The following is a 22,541-nucleotide window of genomic DNA, read 5'->3' as shown; positions in this document are numbered from 1 at the left end:
CCGGATTTGACCTCTGCTACGTTTTCTGATTACGTCCTTGCCTGCCGATTCTGTTCTTGTTCTGCTATTCCTGGTTTGACCCTGCCTGACAACTACTCTCTCGGACTGCAGCCTTCCACAGGTAGTGATCTCCAGGGCCCTGCGTAATTCCAAATCCCTGTATAGGGGTTAAAGGGTTTCAGGGTTCTGGGGGTCCTGCTTGGTGAGTGGCTTCCCTCTAGCCTGTCCATTACATCCCATCTGAGTCTGTTGATCCAAGCAGGCGATACACAGAAGTGGACTTGCTGGTGTGTTTTGAATCATTGTCCTTCTGTGCTTCAGCTTGAGGTCAAGAATAGATAGCCGGACATTCTCCTTCAGGAGTTTATGGTGGACATCAGAATTCATGGTTCCATTTACCACAGCAAGCAGCAAAACAGCCCCAGACCACCACACTACCACCACCATGTTTAACTGTAGGTATAATGCTCCTTTTCTGAAATGTTGTGTTACTTCTACACCAGATGTATTGGGACATACACCTTCCAAAAATTTCAAATTTTGTCTCGTCGGTCCACAGAGCATTCTGCCAAAAGTCTTGTGGGTCATCAAGATATTTTCTGGCAAAATTGAGACGAGCCATTTGTACTTTTTGCTCTGCAGTGGATTTCGTCTTGGATCTCTGACATGCCGGCCATTATTGCCCCGTCTCTTTCTTATGGTGGAGTCATGAACACTGACCTTAACTGAGGCAAGTAAAGCTTGCAATTCGTTTGATGATGTTATGGGCTCTTTTGTGACCTCTTTGATGAGTTGTTGCTGCGCCCTTGGGGTAATTTTGGTGGGCCGGCCACTCCTAGGAAGGTTCACCACTGTTCCATGTTTTTGCCATTTGTGGATAATGTCTCTCACTGTGATTCGCTGGAGTCCCAAAGCTTTAGAAATGGCTTTATAACTTTTTCCAGACTGATAGATCTCAATTACTTTGTTTCTCATTTGTTCCTGAATTTCTGTGGATCGCAGCTTGATGCTTTTGAGGATCTTTTGGTCTACTTCACTTTGTCAGGCAGGTCCTATTTAAGTGATTTCTTGTTTGCGAACAGGTGTGGCAGTAATCAGGCCCAGGTGTAGATAGGCTAATAGAACTCCGCTTCCCAAAGATATGAAAACCACAGACGAGTTATGTTTTAAAGGGGGAGGGGGGATTGCTTTATCACACGGGGCCCTGTAGGTTTGGATTTTTTTTCCCTTAATAATAATAAAGTCCTCCATTTATAGCTGCATTTTATGTTATGTTTGTCTGTTTACACTTATTTGATGATCTGAAACACTTATGTGTGACAAAAATGCAGGAAAATAAGAAACCAGTAAGGGGGCAAACAGTTTTTTTACGCCTCTGTATAAGAGATTACAGTACAGTTTTAGTGACTTACAACTGACGCGCTAAATGACGGAGTCGGTCACTTTTCCCGTCTGTTCCATCTGGGCCCAGACCGACATGACGACTTCTCCAGCCAGGAATCATCTGCAGAGGTTACAACACAGACAGATCTGACTCCTCATCTCCAGCCCCCTCAGTAGCCCCCACACAGTATACTGACCCCCCAGTAGCTTCCACACTCTGATAGCCCCCATTATGTATGACAGCCTCCCCTTAGTAGCCACCATTTGTAGAGGCCCTGTAGGTAGCCCCTACTATTTTTGCACAAACCCACACATTATGGCCATTACACAATTTTAAAATAAAGATTGCATACTCCCCGTACCCCAGCAGATCCAGCAGTGGGTCCTGAGTAGACAGGTGCAGCGCCGTCCTGGTGTCGCTCTGTCCTGGACCTTTAGGCGGATAAAGCGAGCTATATCCTACAGAGCAGAGTGGCGGTCCAGGGAACTTGGACCTCGGCGGCGGGGCAGGGTGCTCAGGCCTCGGTGGCGGGGCAGGGGGCTCGTCGGCGGGGCAGGGGGCTTGGGCCTCGGCGGCAGGGCATGGGGCTAGGTGGTGGTGCAGGGGCCTCGGGCCTCGGTGGCGGGGCCGGGGGCTCGGGCCTCGGCGGCGGGGCAGGGGGCTAGAGCCTCGGCAGCGGGGCTAGGGCCTTGGCGGCGGGGCAGGGGGCTCGGGCCTCGGCAGCGGGGCATGGGGCTAGGGCCTCAGCGGCAGAGCAGGGGGCTTGGCGGCGGGGCAGGGGGCTAGAGCCTCGGCGGCGGGGCAGGGGGCTCGGGCCTCAGGGCAGGGGGCTAGAGCCTCGGTGGCGGGGCAGGGGGCTAGGGCCTCGGCGGCGGGGCAGGGGGCTCAGGCCTCGGTGGCGGGGCAGGGGGCTAGGGCCTCGGCGGCGGGGCAGGGGGCTAGGGCCTCGGCGGCGGGGCAGGGTGTTCAGGCCTCGGGGCTAGAGCCTCGGCGGCAGGGCAGGGGGCTAGAGCCTCGGCGGCGGGGCAGGGGGCTAGGGCCTCGGTGGCGGGGCAGGGGGCTAGAGCCTCGGCGGCGGGGCAGGGGGCTAGGGCCTCGGCGGCAGGGCAGGGGGCTCGGGCCTCGGTGGCGGGGCAGGGGGCTAGGGCCTCGGCGGCAGGGCAGGGGGCTAGGGCCTCGGCGGCGGGGCATGGGCCTCGGGGCAAGGGGCTCAGGCCTCGGGGCAGGGGGCTCGGGCCTCAGGGCAGGGGGCTAGAGCCTCGGTGGCGGGGCAGGGGGCTAGGGCCTCGGCGGCGGGGCAGGGGGCTCAGGCCTCGGTGGCGGGGCAGGGGGCTAGGGCCTCGGCGGCGGGGCAGGGGGCTAGGGCCTCGGCGGCGGGGCAGGGTGTTCAGGCCTCGGGGCTAGAGCCTCGGCGGCAGGGCAGGGGGCTAGAGCCTCGGCGGCGGGGCAGGGGGCTAGGGCCTCGGTGGCGGGGCAGGGGGCTAGAGCCTCGGCGGCGGGGCAGGGGGCTAGGGCCTCGGCGGCAGGGCAGGGGGCTCGGGCCTCGGTGGCGGGGCAGGGGGCTAGGGCCTCGGCGGCAGGGCAGGGGGCTAGGGCCTCGGCGGCAGGGCATGGGCCTCGGGGCAAGGGGCTCAGGCCTCGGGGCAGGGGGCTAGAGCCTCGGCGGCGGGGCAGGGGGCTCGGTGGTGGTGCAGGGGTCTTGGGCCTCCCCGCTCTGTTGCAGAGTTACCTGTAGGAGAGGCGCTCACCCATACAGTTATTAGCGGAGGGTGGGCTCCTCAGAGCGCGGGGCCCGGGGTGACCGCACCCCTCTATCCCCCCTCACCCCCTCTATCCCTCCTGGTTCAATACAAGTGATCGCAGCTTCAAGTCCCCTGAGGGGAAGTCATAAAGAGAAAGTCATAAAACCCCCCAAAAGGCTTAAATCACTTCCTTTTTCCAGTTCAACAATATGTAAACAGCCGATGCGCCGGGATTAGAGCTGTGTGCACACAGGACGGCCGCTATCTGCGCTATACACTGCCGTACACTGGAGGCCACACACCCTGCAGTCACACAGCTGAGGGTCCGGCACAATGCAGGACGCTCCCGCACACAATACACATGGAGGCTCTAGGACCCCACAAAGGAAAGTGCGTAACTAGACACGCCTATATACGTCATCTAACTCCGCCCCATCCTACTATTTGCGTATGTGATTGGTCGGGAAAGGATAACCCCGCCCCTGATGATGCTCTGTCACCTCTGATGGGAAATGCTCGGCAGTTGGAGCCCGGCCTGTACCGGGAAAACAGCGGGATTGTCGGCGGCTCTGGGGACCGTGGAGGGCGGCACAGCGCGGTGTACACGCCCGGCCCGGTGACATCATCCTCTCCAGGAACAGCCGGAGATAACGGGTTAATGCCGGGGGGATACGGGGAGAAGATCGGAGGGGAGCGCGGCACCGGAGCCTGGGAGGAGGCAGGTGAGACCGCGCATCCTCCGCCGCCACAGCCAGTCACGCGGTGCCGCCGCCCGCCGCAATGTCTGCACCGACCCCAGTCACCACCCAGTCTGCCCCGCACTCCTGTCTGCGGGCACCAGCCCTCACCCCTCACCCTGCCCACCCTGTGCCTGGCATCACCCCTCACCCTGCCCACCCTGTGCCTGGCATCACCCCTCACCCTGCCCACCCTGTGCCTGGCATCACCCTGCCCACCCTGTGCCTGGCATCACCCCTCACCCTGCCCACCCTGTGCCTGGCATCTCCCCTCACCCTGCCCACCCTGTGCCTGGCATCTCCCCTCACCCTGCCCACCCTGTGCCTGGCATCTCCCCTCACCCTGCCCACCCTGTGCCTGGCATCTCCCCTCACCCTGCCCACCCTGTGCCTGGCATCTCCCCTCACCCTGCCCACCCTGTGCCTGGCATCACCCCTCACCCTGCCCACCCTGTGCCTGGCATCACCCTCACCCTGCCCACCCTGTGCCTGGCATCACCCTCACCCTGCCCACCCTGTGCCTGGCATCACCCTGCCCACCCTGTGCCTGGCATCCCCCCCTCACCCTGCCCACCCTGTGCCTGGCATCACCCTGCCCACCCTGTGCCTGGCATCACCCTGCCCACCCTGTGCCTGGCATCACCCTGCCCACCCTGTGCCTGGCATCACCCTGCCCACCCTGTGCCTGGCATCACCCCTCACCCTGCCCACCCTGTGCCTGGCATCACCCCTCACCCTGTGCCTAGCATCACCCTTCCCACCCTGTGCCTTGCATCACCCCTCACCCTGCCCACCCTGTGCCTGGCATCATCCTGCCCACCCTGTGCCTGGCATCATCCTGCCCACCCTGTGCCTGGCATCACCCCTCACCGTGCCTGGCATCACCCTCTGCCCACCCTGTGCCTGACATCACCCCTCACCCTGTGCCTGACATCACCCCTCACCCTGTGCCTGGCATCACCCTCTGCCCACCCTTTTCCCACCCTGTGTCTAGCATCACCTTGTGCCTGGCATCTTCTTGCTCACCTTGTGCCAGCCCTCACCTGCCTACATTGTGCCAGGCCCCAGCCATCTCCCTGCCCACCCTGAGCCTGGCATCACTCATTACACTGGCTATCCACATCACTCTGCTCTTCTGTATGGCATCACCCTCGGGCTGGCATCACCCATCATGCTGATCAGTATTTGGCTGGAATCACTGTACACGGCTTCACGTACTTCTTGCCTCTCTGCTTGGCGTCCCCATCACACTGCTCCCCTCCTGCCTGGCATCAGTGCCCACCCTCAGTTTGGCATTACCCATCATATTGACCTCCCTGTGACTGGAGTTTCCCCTTTCCTGATTCCTGCCACCCTAGTCGTTCCCTGCCATCAGAGTGTTGCGCTGCCCTCTGGCATCTCTCGCTTCTGCCTGGCATCACTGCTCTGCCTATAACCCCACTATCGGACACGAGCTGTTGGCGATGTCCCGGTGCCTGGCATCCCTATCTGTCATGTTACCACCCCACTTCCTGACACATGGCATCTTGTGTGGCACTGTAAGCGTGGGTCACCTGGGTGTGATGGTACCAGTGCTGGTGCGTGGCTGGTGCAGCTGTAGTGCCCTGATCAGCTGCTGGCACAGCCCGGCGCCCGATCTGCCACTTAGCACCATATTGTTCCACTTCACATCAGCAGCACACGGCCTGGCATCGATGTCGGCTCAGCCCATTATCCCCAGTAACTGGCAGTGAAGCTGCTGGGCTGTAATCGCCACATCTGTGCAGTCGGCGGCGCAGGCTGGCATCAATCACCCTTCATTGACTGGCGTCTTGATCTTCTGTGCAGCCTGACCATTCATTCCCTCCTCAATTACAGAGCAATTATCCTCGCTGCCCGCCTGGCACTGACTAATGGCCTCCATTATCTTCTGGTGTTCGCCCCCCGCTCTGCTTGGCATCTTGGTGACATGTTAATCTGATCGGTGCCCTCCTGCGCTGCCCATGCCACCCACTGAAAGATTTACCTCTCGCGACGACCTTTGCAATATGTTATTTTCAGGACCTTCTTAAAGGGGCCCCCTGAATCTTGGGAGTCCATTATCGGAGCCCCCCAGCTTCGCCCTATGCCAGTGGATTGGCGCTGAGCCGCTGTCTGTGAGGGGCGGGATCCCCTGGATCTGATATGTCCGGTTCATCGCTGTGGTTACTAGTTTGCTGTCAGTGAATGGTAACTCTCTTGTTTATCTGCAGGATGTTATCCTCGCAGCTGAGGGTTTGTTACTTTGTACCCAGCTTGTATAATTTCCCACATCAGCAGCAGAGATGGCTCCAGTCCTGACTGTTTGTTACAATGTATCGGTGCAGATGAAATGAAGTCCAGGCCTCAGTAGGGATTGTCTCTGCTGGATACACTTGTATCACACTGATATATTAGGTCAATATAACGGATTTGAATGTTTCCATTCACTGACAGCAAGCAGATAACCGGAAGCAGGCTGTTTATTACCATTATTGTCCAGTGGTGACGCTTTCTTTGGCTTCTGCTGGCATGACGGGCACGGTGACAGGCAGCGTGGTGGGCACTTACTGAAGATATGTAAAAATAACGAGTCTGATGCCCGGGATGCCAGTGCTCGGTTGTTGTTGTGCGGTCCTCACCCTGACACTTGCCGCGGCTCATGCTGTTCCCTGGCTGGCGCTGATGTATTGGGCTCTGCGCTGGTTGGCAGTGGTGCCCGTCCATGTAAAGGTTTAGATTGTCGGCGCTTCAGGACAGAGTCTCCATCGGTGTCCGCTTCAAGCGTGAAACGCGTTGCAAATTACCCATTAAGCAAATCTGAACACTTTTAGATCACCACCGATGCGCTGGTCTTCTCCGAGCCCATACAGCATTGCTATGGCAGTAGCTTTCTGATAATCCGGGACATTGCGGACTAATGGACCTTTGACATCCCTGTGAGGATGATTGGTACTTAATGGGGTTCACCACCTTTTTGGAGACTTTTTTTTTTTTTTTCTTCTTTTTAACTCCAATGCATGTATTGGGGCTGAAGATCATTGTTGCAATTGCGTTTCATTACTGATTTATTAAGATTTGGCCTGGTGTGGGGTTTACAGGCTGTTTTCTTGCACCATCTTTGAGGTCGGTTGTCATAAATCAGCTGAGAGGAGCTCAGAAAAAGACCGATAAGAGAGTGAGCTCGCTGACAGATCCTCAGTTTACTCCTGCAGGTTACCCATGTGCTGACACAGGGCAGGGCTCGCTGACAGATCCTCAGTTTACTCCTGCAGGTTACCCATGTGCTGACACAGGGCAGGGCTCGCTGACAGATCCTCAGTTTACTCCTGCAGGTTACCCATGTGCTGACACAGGGCAGGGCTCGCTGACGGATCCTCAGTTTACTCCTGCAGGTTACCCATGTGCTGACACAGGGCAGGGCTCGCTGACAGATCCTCAGTTTACTCCTGCAGATTACCCATGTGCTGACACGGGGCAGGGCTCTCTGACAGATCCTCAGTTTACTCCTGCAGATTACCCATGTGCTGACACGGGGCAGGGCTCTCTGACAGATCCTCAGTTTACTCCTGCAGATTACCCATGTGCTGACACAGGGCAGGGCTCTCTGACAGATCCTCAGTTTACTCCTGCAGTTTACCCATGTGCTGACATAGGGCAGAGCTCTCTGACAGATCCTCAGTTTACTCCTGCAGGTTGCCCATGTGCTGACACAGGGCAGGGCTTGCTGACAGATCCTCAGTTTACTCCTGCAGGTTACCCATGTGCTGACACAGGGCAGGGCTCGCTGACAGATCCTCAGTTTACTCCTGCAGGTTACCCATGTGCTGACACAGGGCAGGGCTCTCTGACAGATCCTCAGTTTACTCCTGCAGATTACCCATGTGCTGACACAGGGCAGGGCTCTCTGACAGATCCTCAGTTTACTCCTGCAGATTACCCATTTGCTGACACAGGGACAAAGCTCTCTGACAGATTCTCGGTTTACTCCTGCAGATTACCCATGTGCTGACATAGGGCAGAGCTCTCTGACAGATCCTCAGTTTACTCCTGCAGGTTGCCCATGTGCTGACACAGGGCAGGGCTCGCTGACAGATCCTCAGTTTACTCTTGCAGGTTACCCATGTGCTGACACAGGGCAGGGCTCGCTGACAGATCCTCAGTTTACTCCTGCAGGTTACCCATGTGCTGACACAGGGCAGGGCTCGCTGACAGATCCTCAGTTTACTCCCGCAGGTTACCCATGTGCTGACACAGGGCAGGGCTCTCTGACAGATCCTCAGTTTACTCCTGCAGATTACCCATGTGCTGACACAGGGCAGGGCTCGCTGACAGATTCTCAGTTTACTCCTGCAGGTTACCCATGTGCTGACACAGGGCAGGGCTCGCTGACAGATCCTCAGTTTACTCCTGCAGATTACCCATGTGCTGACACAGGGCAGGGCTCTCTGACAGATTCTCAGTTTACTCCTGCAGATTACCCATTTGCTGACACAGGGCAGGGCTCTCTGACGGATCCTCAGTTTACTCCTGCAGATTACCCATGTGCTGACACGGGGCAGGGCTCTCTGACAGATCCTCAGTTTACTCCTGCAGATTACCCATTTGCTGACACAGGGACAAAGCTCTCTGACAGATTCTCGGTTTACTCCTGCAGATTACCCATGTGCTGACATAGGGCAGAGCTCTCTGACAGATCCTCAGTTTACTCCTGCAGGTTGCCCATGTGCTGACACAGGGCAGGGCTCGCTGACAGATCCTCAGTTTACTCTTGCAGGTTACCCATGTGCTGACACAGGGCAGGGCTCGCTGACAGATCCTCAGTTTACTCCTGCAGGTTACCCATGTGCTGACACAGGGCAGGGCTCGCTGACAGATCCTCAGTTTACTCCCGCAGGTTACCCATGTGCTGACACAGGGCAGGGCTCTCTGACAGATCCTCAGTTTACTCCTGCAGATTACCCATGTGCTGACACAGGGCAGGGCTCGCTGACAGATTCTCAGTTTACTCCTGCAGGTTACCCATGTGCTGACACAGGGCAGGGCTCGCTGACAGATCCTCAGTTTACTCCTGCAGATTACCCATGTGCTGACACAGGGCAGGGCTCTCTGACAGATTCTCAGTTTACTCCTGCAGATTACCCATTTGCTGACACAGGGCAGGGCTCGCTGACAGATCCTCAGTTTACTCCCGCAGGTTACCCATGTGCTGACACAGGGCAGGGCTCTCTGACAGATCCTCAGTTTACTCCTGCAGATTACCCATGTGCTGACACAGGGCAGGGCTCGCTGACAGATTCTCAGTTTACTCCTGCAGGTTACCCATGTGCTGACACAGGGCAGGGCTCGCTGACAGATCCTCAGTTTACTCCTGCAGGTTACCCTTGTGCTGACACAGGGCAGGGCTCTCTGACAGATCCTCAGTTTACTCCCGCAGGTTACCCATGTGCTGACACGGGGGCAGGGCTCGCTGAACGTGCTCTTGTTTCTGCCGCTCACCTCTATAGCGCACAGTTCACATTCTTAGGTAACCTAATCTTGCAGACTGTTTTTATTCCCAACCCAGTCCTAGATCTCTGCTTGCTGGCAGTGAATAGAAGCATTCTTGTTTACCTCCAGGGGCTTAAATCCTGAAAAGAACCAATCCTTGTGACAGCTGATGCTTTGTTACACTGTATCCAGCTGCACAAATCTCTGTTACAATGTATCCGTACGTCTATAGGTCCAGGCTCATTGGTTACACTCTATACAATGTAACAAGCTCTCAGATGAATAAGAAATAAAGGTTTATTATTTTATTTACAGAATGGAAACCTCATGGTTTATGCTAAAAACATTCACAGACAGCAGAGATGTTGACATTGACTGGACTGAATTGAAATGAAAAGTAGCAATAAATAAATAAACAAACTATAAAACAATAAATGACGCTCAGCAGCTGGAACGCCAGTGACTCCAGCGCAGGAAACTCCAGTGCTCCCTGATTGGACCGTTCTTTGGTCACCTGACCATTGATACATGTGATTGACTGCAGCGGTCAGGTGATGACTACACAGCCAATGATCTTCCCTACAGCCCAGTAGTCATCTGACCAAGGATCAGGACGCCGTCCCCTTTATGGTCTTAGGTTTCGATTCTTTTGTGACTTTGGGAAGATGAGGCGTGAATTCTATCGTTTCTTTACTCCATTGAAGAATTTTCACCTTTTTTTTTTTCTAATAATATTCGAATTTTTGACATTGTGAGGGAATCCGTCCGGCATCACTGGCCTCGTATTCATATATCACCTGCCCCTTTAAGTAGGTGTCAACCACTGAGCTCTCCTCCAACTGCTGAATTACTTCCCTCTTTACTGACCATAGAACTGGGAAGGGAATGTGGATGAGCGGTGAGCGCCTCCAGGGTCAGCAAACAAAGCGAAAAGCCTTACCCCTATCCGCAATACCACGTAACATCGGGGGGCTGAGCTGCTGTACCACACACAACCTGCAGACAGAGGGGGCGCTATTTTTCTATTCTAAAAGCTACTCCATTTATTTGCAGTCTTTTGGGCTATTTGCATGTAAAGACGGTCAGGATAAAGGTTGATTTCCTTTACGGCTGTGGTCAGTGCGAGAAGATGCGACAATAATGTAGTTTTGAGTTTCACTCCATTTAGTTCATGTTCACAGGTATAAAAAGCCTGAAAAATCCACATATAATGAAGCTCCTCATAAAGAGGCCGGGGCCGGCAGACACCCACCATGGCCACTGATATCATTACATTTGGTTTCGGTGCAGATTGTTCCAGATCTGGAGAAACCCGAGATTGGTCACAATGGGAAACATGAAACACGATAATGCAAAACCCCATTGGTGTAATATGTAAATTGTAATGTGTGTATAACAGCGCAGTCCACGGCCAGGAGGCAATCTGACACTGCGAGCGAAATGTCCTATAGATTACATATAGCCTTATCCCAGATAGAAGTGAGTATCCTGTACTATACTCCAGAGCTGCACTCACTATTCTTCTGCTGCAATCACTGTGTACATACATTACTGATCCTGAGTTACCTCCTGTATTATACTCCAGAGCTGCACTCACTATTCTGCTGGTGCAGTCACTGTGTACATACATTACTGATCCTGAGTTATATCCTGTGTTTATACTCCTGAGCTGCACTCACTATTCTGCTGGTGCAATCACTGTGTACATACATTACATTACTGATCCTGTATTGTACTCCAGAGCTGCATTCACTATTCTGCTGGTGGAATCACTGTGTACATACATTACATTACTGATCCTGAGTTACATCCTGTATTATACTCCAGAGCTGCACTCACTATTCTGCTGGTGCAGTCACAGTGTAAATACATTACATTACTGATCCTGAGTTACCTCCTGTATTATACTCCAGAGCTGCACTCACTATTCTGCTGGTGCAATCACTTTGTACATACATTACTGATCCTGTGTTATACTCCAGAGCTGCACTCACTATTCTGCTGGTGCAATCACTGTGTACATCCCTTACATTTTTTTATCCTGTGTTATACTCCAGAGCTGCATTCACTGTTCTGCTGGTGGAATCACTGTGTACATACATTACTGATCCTGTGTTATACTCCAGAGCTGCACTCACTATTCTGCTGGTGCAGTCGCTGTGTACATACATTACATTACTTATCCTGTATTATACTCCAGAGCTGCATTCACTATTCTGCTGGTGGAATCACTGTGTACATACATTACTGATCCTGAGTTACATCCTGTATTATACTCCAGAGCTGCACTCACTATTCTGCTGGTGCAGTCACTGTGTACATACATTACTGATCCTGTGTTATACATCAGAGCTGCACTCACTATTCTGCTGGTGCAGTCACTGTGTACATACAGTATATCACAAAAGTGAGTACACCCCTCACATTTTTGTAAATATTTTACAGATTTTCATGGGACAACATTGCAGATCTTATCCTGTGATACAATGTGCAGTGTCAGTGTGCAGCTTGTATAATAGTGTAAATAACTCCACACACAGCCATTAATGTCTAAACCACTGGAAACAAAAGTGAGTACACCCCTAAGTGAAAATGGCCAAATTGTGCCCAATTAGCCATTTTCCCTTGCCAGTGTCATGTGACTCATTAGTGTTACAAGGTCTCTGTGTGAATGGGGATCAGGGGTGTTATATTCGGTGTTATCCCTCACACTCTCTCATACCGGTCACTGGAGGTTCAGCATGGCTCCGCATGGCTCCTCATGGCAAAGAAATCTCTGAGGATCTGAAATAAAGATTCATTGCTCTACATAATGATGGCTGAGACTATAAGAAAATTGCCAACACCATTAGCCTGAGCTGCAGCACCGTGGCCAAGACCATACAGATGTTTAACAAGATAAGATCCACTCAAAACAGGCCACAGAAGCTGAGTGCAAATGCTCCGCATCCTAGCCAGAGGTCGTCTGTTCAGAATAGACGTATGAGTGTTACCAGCATTGCTGCAAAGGTTACAGGGGTGGGGGGGGGCGCCTGTCAGTGCTCAGACCATACACCCCACACTGCATCACATTGCTCTGCATTGCTGTCGTCCCAGAAGGAAGCCTATTCTAAAGATGATGCACAAGAAGCCCATAAACAGTTTCCTGAAGACAAGCAGACTAAGGACATGGATTCCTGGCACCGTCCCGTGGTCTGATAACACCATCTGAACTAAATAAGTTTATTTTGGTCTCAAGCATGTGGCAGCAAACAGGTGAGGAGCACAAAGACAAGTGTGTCCTGCTTAGTCAGGCATGGTGATGAAGGGTCATGGTTTTGGGGCTGCATGAGTGCTGCCGGCTGTGGGGAGCTACAGTTCATTGAGGGAATCATGAATGCCAACATGTGCTGGGACAGCCTGAAGCAGAGCAGGATCCCGTCCCTTCATATTTCAACATAACGACCCCAAAAACCTCCAAGACCACCACCAAAGAAACAGAGTGAAGGTGCTGAACCGGCCAAGTGTCTCTAGACCTAAACCCTATGGAGCATCTGTGGGGCCTCCTCTAGTGGAAGGTGGCGGAGCAAAAGGTCTCTAACATCCACATCCTCCATGATGACATCCTGGAGCTGGGAAGAGGATCCAGCGGCTCCTGTGCAGCTTTAGTGACCTCCATGCCCAATAGACTTAGGGCAGTGCTTGTTACACAAAATATTGACACCAAGGGCACAATTTGTCCATTTTTACTTAGGGGTGTACTCACTGTTGTTGCGAGCGATTTAGACATTAATGCCTGTGTGTTTGAGTTATTTAGCAGACACTAAATTTACACTGTTATACAAGTTGCACACTGACTAATGTACATTGTATCACAGGATCAGATCTGCAGTGTTGTCCCACGGAAAGATATAATAAAATATTGAGGGGTGTACTCTCTTTTGTGATGTGCTGTACATTACATTACTTATATGGAGATACATCTAGTATTTTCCTCCAGAGCTGCACTCACTATTCTGCTGGTGCAGTCACTGTGTACATACATTACATTACTTATCCTGTATTATACTCCAGAGCTGCACTCATTATTCTGCTGTGCAATCACTGTGTACATACATCACATTACTGATCCTGAGTTACCTCCTGTATTGTACTCCAGAGCTGCACTCAGTATTCTGCTGGTGCAGTCACTGTGTACATACATTACATTACTTATCCTGTATTATACTCCAGAGCTGCACTCACTATTCTGCTGGTGGAATCACTGTGTACATACATTACATTACTGATCCTGAGTTACATCCTGTATTATACTCCAGAGCTGCACTCACTATTCTGCTGGTGGAATCACTGTGTACATACATTACTGATCCTGAGTTACATCCTGTATTATACTCCAGAGCTGCACTCACTATTCTGCTGGTGCAGTCACAGTGTAAATACATTACATTACTGATCCTGAGTTACCTCCTGTATTATACTCCAGAGCTGCACTCACTATTCTGCTGGTGCAATCACTGTGTACATCCCTTACATTTTTTATCCTGTATTATACTCCAGAGCTGCACTCACTATTCTGCTGGTGCAGTCACTGTGTACATACATTACATTACTGATCCTGAGTTACCTCCTGTATTATACTCCAGAGCTGCACTCACTATTCTGCTGGTGCAGTCACTGTGTACATACGTTACATTACTGATCCTGTGTTACATCCTGTATTATACTACAGAGCTGCACTCACTATTCTGCTGGTGCAGTCACTGTGTACATACAGTACATTACTGATCCTGAGTTATATCCTGTACTATACCCCAGAGCTGCACTCACTATTCTGCTGGTGCAGTCACTGTGTACATACATTACTGATCCTGAGTTACCTCCTGTATTATACTCCAGAGCTGCACTCACTATTCTGCTGGTGGAATCACTGTGTACATACATTACATTACTGATCCTGAGTTACATCCTGTATTATACTCCAGAGCTGCATTCACTATTCTGCTGGTGGAATCACTGTGTACATACATTACATTACTGATCCTGAGTTACCTCCTGTATTATACTCCAGAGCTGCACTCACTATTCTGCTGGTGGAGTCACTGTGTACATACATTACATTACTGATCCTGAGTTACCTCCTGTGTTATACTCCAGAGCTGCACTCACTATTCTGCTGGTGCAGTCACTGTGTACATACGTTACATTACTGATCCTGTGTTACATCCTGTATTATACTCCAGAGCTGCACTCACTATTCTGCTGGTGCAGTCACTGTGTACTTACATTACTGAGCCTGTACTGATCTTGAGTTACCTCCTGTATTTTCCTCCAGAGCTGCACTCACTGTTCTCCTGGTTGTTACTGAAAAAAATAATCTTTGATCTAAAAATATAATTCCCTTCTAGGAGTAAACATTGAAAGTATCTATTCAATAACAGCAAGCAAAGCTCTTGAAGCCTGTGATAATTGATAGAGTAAGGTTATTGGAAGACTGAATACCTTCTCATTAGCATTATGCTTAGTGAGTCCGGAGTCCTCCTTAGGCCATGTGTCCACGCTGCGGAAAATGCGCGGATTTTGCTGCGGATTTCTCGCGGAAAAGCCGCGGATTTTCCGAAAATCTGCAGCAGCGGCACTTCCAAGCCATTTCAATGGCATTTTGGAAATGCTGTGTCCATGCTGCGGATTTTTCCGCAGCGGATTTGCCGCGGATTTTGATCCGTAAAAATCTGCAGCATGTCAATTATTGTTGCGGATTTTGATCCGGATTTTGGCTATAGAATGGGGGAAAAAAAAAAAATCCGCATCAAAATCCGCGGCAAAAAAAAGGTGCGGATTTGCCGCGAATGTCGCGGATTTCATGCAGAAAAATCCGCAGCAACATTCTACCGTGGACACATAGCCTTATAGTCTCGGCCTTGAGACGTTTCCTTTATACCGTGTGTATACTGCGGCCTCTTCCTGACTGTGTATTGGACCTGGAGAGAATTAATCGGCAGATCATCAGTGATCACCGTCGCTGCGAGCATGGCCGATCATCTCACAGGAAAGACCGGAGGAGAAACCTTACTCTGTGCGGTATATAAAGCTGTCATGTTTTCTTATTGCTGCTCTGGCCCTTTAAATATCCCCTATTTCTGTCAACAAATGAGAACAGCGCGAATGTGTTTTTTTTGGTGTTTTTTCGCGCCTTCTTTCCATGAGATGGGGTATTTGTGGTAGACGCAGCTGTTGTCCCTGGCAACGTCAACCCAATGTTGTTCTGACACAGATTCTGTCTTATTTGACAGGAAACTAGCGCTGCACATGGTAGGACGGGCACAATGGATGTCACACATGGCCTTTCTATTAGTCATTTATGTCCCGTAGCTGCTGGTGGGGTCCTGAATGCCATGTATACATTATAGGCCCGTGCCTTTTATAGATAACTTTAAGCACCATGGAGACTGGTTGCTCTGGGACACGTCTGTTTCGATGCTCATAGCTAGCCACAAAATGGCTAGCTACGACAGCAATGCCGTGTGGAGTCCTGCACCTGCTTCCTAGCCGAGCCGGCTGCTTCACTTGCATTGCCGTCCCCTGCTGTTGAGCCATTTCCGTTGCTGCCTCTTCTCTCAACTGTGTCCTGCAAAAATGGCTCACAAAGGGGCAGGTCTAATGTAAATTAAAGGGCGGGCTGAAGGCAGGGCTTACAACGAGCCACTAATGCGGGGGCTTACAACGAGCCACTAATGCGGGGGCTTACAACGAGCCACTAATGCGGGGGCTTACAACGAGCCACTAATGCGGGGGCTTACAACGAGCCACTAATGCGGGGGCTTACAACGAGCCACTAATGCGGGGGCTTACAACGAGCCACTAATGCGGGGGCTTACAACTAGCCACTAATGCGGGGGCTTACAACGAGCCACTAATGCGGGGGCTTACAACGAGCCACTAATGCGGGGGCTTACAACGAGCCACTAATGCGGGGGCTTACAACGAGCCACTAATGTGGGGCTTACAACTAGCCACTAATGCGGGGGCTTACAACTAGCCACTAATGCGGGGGCTTACAACTAGCCACTAATGCGGGGGATTACAACTAGCCACTAATGCGGGGGCTTACAACTAGCCACTAATGCGGGGGCTTACAACTAGCCACTAATGCGGGGGCTTACAACTAGCCACTAATGCGGGGGCTTACAACTAGCCGCTAATGCGGGGGCTTACAACTAGCCGCTGATGCGGGGGCTTACAACTAGCCGCTAATGCGGGGGCTTACAACTAGCCTCTGATGCGGGGGCTTACAACGAGCCTCTGATGCGGGGGCTTACAACGAGCCTCTGATGCGGGGGCTTACAACGAGCCGCTGATGCGGGGGCTTACAACGAGCCGCTGATGCGGGGGCTTACAACTGGCCACTAATGCGGATCCTGTACTTGTTGTGTGACCCAATATGGCCGTGTAACGTCGGATCCCTTCTTGTTTCCTTCCCCTCAGTTCCCGCGTATTTGTATCCGTTTTTGAGAAGTGAATCTCTTCCTCCTTTCTCTTTAGGATGAGATTTATTTTGCTTTTACACATTTACTTCTCCTTTTTACTTTTTTTGTGTCACAGTTCCGGCCTTGTGAAGCGTAATTCCACTTTTAACAACATTTCACGGGTGAAATAGTCATGAACAGTGGAGTAATGATTTTTTTTTTTTAATCCTTTGATTCTGCGTTTTCATATCAGTTTTGGGTTATTTCAGGCCTCTTCCCCCCCCCCCATTCACATACATCACTGCTGACAGAATTTTACTGGTTGCCCTTGGCAACTGACGGAGATGTATCGCCGCTCAGCTGTCGATCATGTGATCGAACCGCTAAACTGTTGTTCTCGGCTCCCACAATGCACTGGGAATTGTGCTTTGGTTGTGATCGGCGATGAAAATATCTCCTGTCTTTTAGAATCTGTATAAAAGCAGAAAGGAACCAAAGAGCCGCGGAATTATGCGGAGACGTCTCCCCCGAAACAACTGCATAATTAAGCATTTTTCCGTAAATTAGGAAAGAAGGTGGCCATATTGGTTGTTACCCGACTTCCCGAGAAATGGATAGAACTAAAATGGGCAACCGGACTGGCTAGTTATGGTGTTGCGCTTTTTTTTTCTGTTTACTGTCCCTTTAAGAGCGATGCTCCGCAGATTCCTGGTCAGGTAACTGATCTCGCATTCTTCTCCGCGTTCATAAACCGCCTGACAATGAGCCGAGGAAGACAATAGCTGAGCAGCCCCGCGCCTGTGCGTGATCGCCCCCCCCCCCCCCGCCATCTCTGACTCAGCCGTCCGCTATTAATAAAAAAAATACCGTCTGTAACGGACGCTGACGACTCGCGGAGAGCGGCCAGCGTGTCTATAGGGCACAGCAGTGCGTCTCCACGTGCTCGGTGCGGTAAACAATGTCACGAGGGAACATAATGGAAGCCTCGCTAACACCGAGGCACAAAGTACCTCACACCTCACTGTCCTATCTATGACTTTTTTCCCCCAATATATTTGTGTAATTAAAGGGTCATGTTGCTACTCCGCGTGCAGAGACCACCAGGATAAAAGATTGGGGGCAGAAATTCCGTTTTATCATTCTACTTAGTGATAACCTATACCGTATTATTGAGCCCTATGGAACCATCACTAGGCCTCAGCTCTGAGGAACCAGTCGCCACGTGTCCATAGCAACCAATCACAGCGCAGCTTTCATTGTCCCTAAGCTGGTTAAGAAGTGAAAGCTGAGCTCTGATTGGTTGCTATGGACAACATGGCTGTCTTCTTACTTTTTGAGGCCTAGTTTAGACTTTAGCCTGTGCTGGACTCCGGAGAGGAAGCATGGCGGCCGCCGTCTGGCTACTCATGTGATTTTATGTCCAAATATCCAGCATTTGTATGGCACTAGATGTTTTTTTTTTATTTTTATCTTATAATTTTGGGTTCTGGTTTGGATTATGGCATCTCTATTGTATTATAATCCCCAGTGACGGCTGTATACTGTGGGAACTGTGGGATTGTTCATCCTGAGCTCTCTGGTTCATTGACGTAATCCCAGAAGAAATATTAGGTTTCTATCCCGACTTCACAGCTGAGATTTTGGTGCAGTGTATGAGAGCCTAATCACCGCCACAGCAGGATTATTGCTGAATGGACGCATGGTCGTGGCGGCACTCTGCCATGTGTGGTTGTAATGGCCGCTGTTTTTTGGGTGACACAACTGTTTGGTGGTAAAACCTTTTAAATTAAAAGTCGCTGTTCACACACCACCACCAATTTCGGGTGCCACGTCGCTGCAGTGAGGTCTGGCCTTATCCAGAAGATGGCCGGATTATTTTGGGTTGGATTGTCATGGTACTGTGGTGACTGCCATCAACAATCCATATCTAAAAAAACTGCTGCTCCGTTCATGGCGGAACGGGCTGTGGGCCACATCATGGCCGCCCTGCGACTGCTACACGAGGCCGGAGCCTTACACTGGATCAATTGTAACAAAGCCTCAGCTAGAATAAGTATTGGGTCAAGAAAAAGTGTTTTTCCTCTGAATGGAAACAAGAAGGTTTCTATTCACTGACAGCAAGCAGAGATTTCTTGACAATGTTGATTGATAGGAATAAGACATTAATAAGGGTTTTCTGGGTAATGTGCCCAACGACTGTGAGTGAAGCTGGTGTCCTCGTGGTCGCGCCGCTCTTCAGATAGTGCCACAAGCCCTCAGGTAATGGCGGAAGGAAAATGGTGGCACAGAGGGGGCGGATATTGCCTGCCGAATAGTGCCAAAAATGAGGAATAATGTGTAAAGGAGCGCTCCGACCACACACAACTAAAAGAAATCTGCCCTCATAGCGCCATGGCGTCCTGCTATCTCTGCTGTTATGTTCATGAACCAGGAGGCTCAGGATGAAAGATATATATTCTATTATATATACATATAGGTTGGAGGAAAGCTTAGTGGATGGTAACCCGTAGCCGTCTTCTCATGCTGGGAGTTGTAGTCGCACAGTTGCTGGTTTAGGACTGGACAGGAGATGTGTGACTGACACTGGTGCGCATGGCTCGGCCTGTTCATGGCTCCCCCCAGGGTGACCGCATACGCCCCCTGACTCGCAGGAGCGCCCCCTGTAGAGCGTACGCAGCTGCTTTGTGTCTGTAGAGGTTGAATCTGCTCTCATTTCAGACATATTTGCTTCAATCGCACCGAATCACGTAGGATCCCGCCGGGGGGCCGGTGTGAGGGGGTCGTCCGTCTGTACACCGCTCTCCTGACAGCGGCTTCATGGCGTGAGTCAGGATTGTTACGTAGCTGCAGATAAATAGGGATTGGGTGCGCACGCGGCTGCTCCCCCGAGTTGCACGAAATTCTGCAGATTTCAGGAATCCATCAGATCTGTGAGTCAGAGGAGCAGCGAGGAGGCGGCCGGGGCTGACGTCTGCAGAGACGCGCTGCCCGAATATTGGGAATGATCTAGACCTAGACGCACCAAGGCAGCTGGAAGCAGATGTGCATCTGATAATCCGGGGGCTGCTAATCTGGCACAGCTTCTTCTGCTTGTGCTAACATTTCTTTCTCTCCTATGCTCAGAATGGCAAGCAGAAGCCATTGTCAATCCACATCCCCCTTGTATGGGAAAGTGACAACAGGGGCGTCGGAGAAGAACCGTATAATGTCTCCCAAAAGAGAGGGCGACAAACCGTTCCCTTCTCCGTCTTATTCCTGAGATTCCTCCCGACTTTAGTTTTGCTCATTTCCTTGTCACGAAATCTACTCCGTCTCCAGCATTATTGTAGATGGCCAGCGCATATGTCCAAATCCAGCTTTGTGGGGGATTGGACATGAGCCCACGACAGAACCACTTAATGTGGGGAAGAACCCAATGTGAGAGTGGCCTAAGTACTATGCAAGGTACCAGTAGCCCATTCAGGTCATCCAGCTCCATACAAGCAGTCACAACAAGGTTTGCTATGTGCACCTCTCCCCCCCCCCCCCCTCCCCAATCTCAATATCATGGAGCAGATACTAGGACACAGGCGATACACAAGGAAAGAAGGGAGTGACTAAGTAATGTAATGTATGTACACAGTGACTGCACCAGCAGAATAGCGAGTGCAGCTCTGGAGTATAATCCTGTAACTCAGGATCAGTAATGTAATGCATGTACACAGTGACTGCACCAGCAGAATAGCGAGTGCAGCTCTGGAGTATAATCCTGTAACTCAGGATCAGTAATGTAATGTATGTACACAGTGACTGCACCAGCAGAATAGCGAGTGCAGCTCTGGAGTATAATCCTGTAACTCAGGATCAGTAATGTAATGTATGTACACAGTGACTGCACCAGCAGAATAGTGAGTGCAGCTCTGGAGTATAATCCTGTAACTCAGGATCAGTAATGTAATGTATGTACACAGTGACTGCACCAGCAGAATAGTGAGTGCAGCTCTGGAGTATAATCCTGTAACTCAGGATCAGTAATGTAATGTATGTACACAGTGACTGCACCAGCAGAATAGCGAGTGCAGCTCTGGAGTATAATCCTGTAACTCAGGATCAGTAATGTAATGCATGTACACAGTGACTGCACCAGCAGAATAGCGAGTGCAGCTCTGGAGTATAATCCTGTAACTCTGGATCAGTAATGTAATGTATGTACACAGTGACTGCACTCTGGGTGTGGAAGGACATCATTCCAGCAGCAGGACCTGTATCTGCTCCTTTGTATGAGGAGGAACAAGAGAACACTTCTACAAAGTGACCCCCAGCTGATACTTGGATCGGTGCTCACAGGCCAGCACCATGCAGCTTGATTGGCATTCACCAGAGGACATCAGCAATCGCAGGTCCACCATTAGTGCTCCGGTCTTAGCAGAGATGATCTCATTAAGCACAGGTGACAGACATCGGAGTGTCTGGGACCCCGCAGTGCTCGGCAGCGTGGCCGGTGTGGTGCTGGGTCAGTGATGACCCGAGGAGGCACATCCTTGGAGCATTGCACAAACCTCTGCCTGATGCCCACAGTGCCCTGATTGGTGAAATGCCGAGAGTCACTTTTAGGTCTTGCGCTGGTGCAGTCGGCCCTCGGTTTCTCTTGATCCCCGATAATGCCCCTGTGGTCAACAAATGTGGGCAGGCAGAACTCCATACGGCACATGATGGAAATAGATGGCCAGAAAGGTAACAATTGTTACCCTAAATTAGGCCCTCAGGGATAATAGCAGAACAAAAAGAAAAAGAGTGCTTTGTATATGTTATGAAAATCAATTTTTATTAAATATGTAGAAAAATTCCAAAAATTGTTAAGCAAATCACAAAACATGTGCAGATCATAAAATTACACATGGAAATTCAAGGATGCGGTGGGAAAGATTAAGAAGCTGCACAGAGAGCGAATAGCGAGGCACCAGAAATCTAGCACAGAGAGCTAATAGCGAGGCACCAGAAATCTAGCACAGAGAGCTAATAGCGAGGCACCAGAAATCTAGCACAGAGAGCTAATAGCGAGGCACTAGAAAACTAGCACAGAGAGCTAATAGCGAGCAACTAGAAAACTAGCACAGAGAGCTAATGGCGAGGCACCAGAAATCTAGCACACAGAGCTAATAGCGAGGCACCAGAAATCTAGCACAGAGAGCTAATAGCGAGGCACCAGAAATCTAGCACAGAGAGCTAATAGCGAGGCACCAGAAATCTAGCACACAGAGCTAATAGCGAGGCACCAGAAATCTAGCACAGAGAGCTAATAGTGAGGCACAACAAAACTAGCACACAGAGCTAATAGCGAGGCACCAGAAATCTAGCACAGAGAGCTAATAGCGAGGCACCAGAAATCTAGCACAGAGAGCTAATAGCGAGGCACCAGAAATCTAGCACAGAGAGCTAATAGCGAGGCACCAGAAATCTAGCACAGAGAGCTAATAGCGAGGCACCAGAAATCTAGCACAGAGAGCTAATAGCGAGGCACCAGAAATCTAGCACAGAGAGCTAATGGCGAGGCACCAGAAATCTACTCATAAGAGAGATCAGTAAAACAGGTATGTAAACATGCTGGCTACAATGGGAGTCCTGGAGTGCAAGAGGCTATACCAGGGAGAAAATCAAACCAGAGAGGTACAGAGATTCCAAAAAGAGTTAAAAAATATTGCAATAAATCAAAACATACTTATCTAAAGTGCCAAGTGCAGCCTCACAGATGAAGGATTCCAAAGGA

The 22,541-nt window shown here is 51.0% G+C and overlaps 1 protein-coding gene across 1 annotated transcript in view; it reads left to right on the top strand.

The window, feature by feature from the left end:
• The first annotated feature begins 3,614 nt into the window (after nt 1-3,614).
• PIK3CD (phosphatidylinositol-4,5-bisphosphate 3-kinase catalytic subunit delta) overlaps nt 3,615-22,541 on the top strand; it is a 34,797-nt gene continuing 15,870 nt past the window's right edge. Inside the window, exon 1 of the mRNA XM_075328324.1 lies at nt 3,615-3,848. The gene's annotated coding sequence lies outside the window, so the exon portion shown is untranslated. The remainder of the gene's footprint in view (nt 3,849-22,541) is intronic.

Source organism: Anomaloglossus baeobatrachus, chromosome 11 (genome assembly GCF_048569485.1).
Source record: "Anomaloglossus baeobatrachus isolate aAnoBae1 chromosome 11, aAnoBae1.hap1, whole genome shotgun sequence".
Classification (NCBI taxonomy): Eukaryota; Metazoa; Chordata; class Amphibia; order Anura; family Aromobatidae; genus Anomaloglossus; species Anomaloglossus baeobatrachus.
Note: the sequence above shows the minus strand (reverse complement) of the source record. Positions and strands in the feature narration are given on the sequence as shown.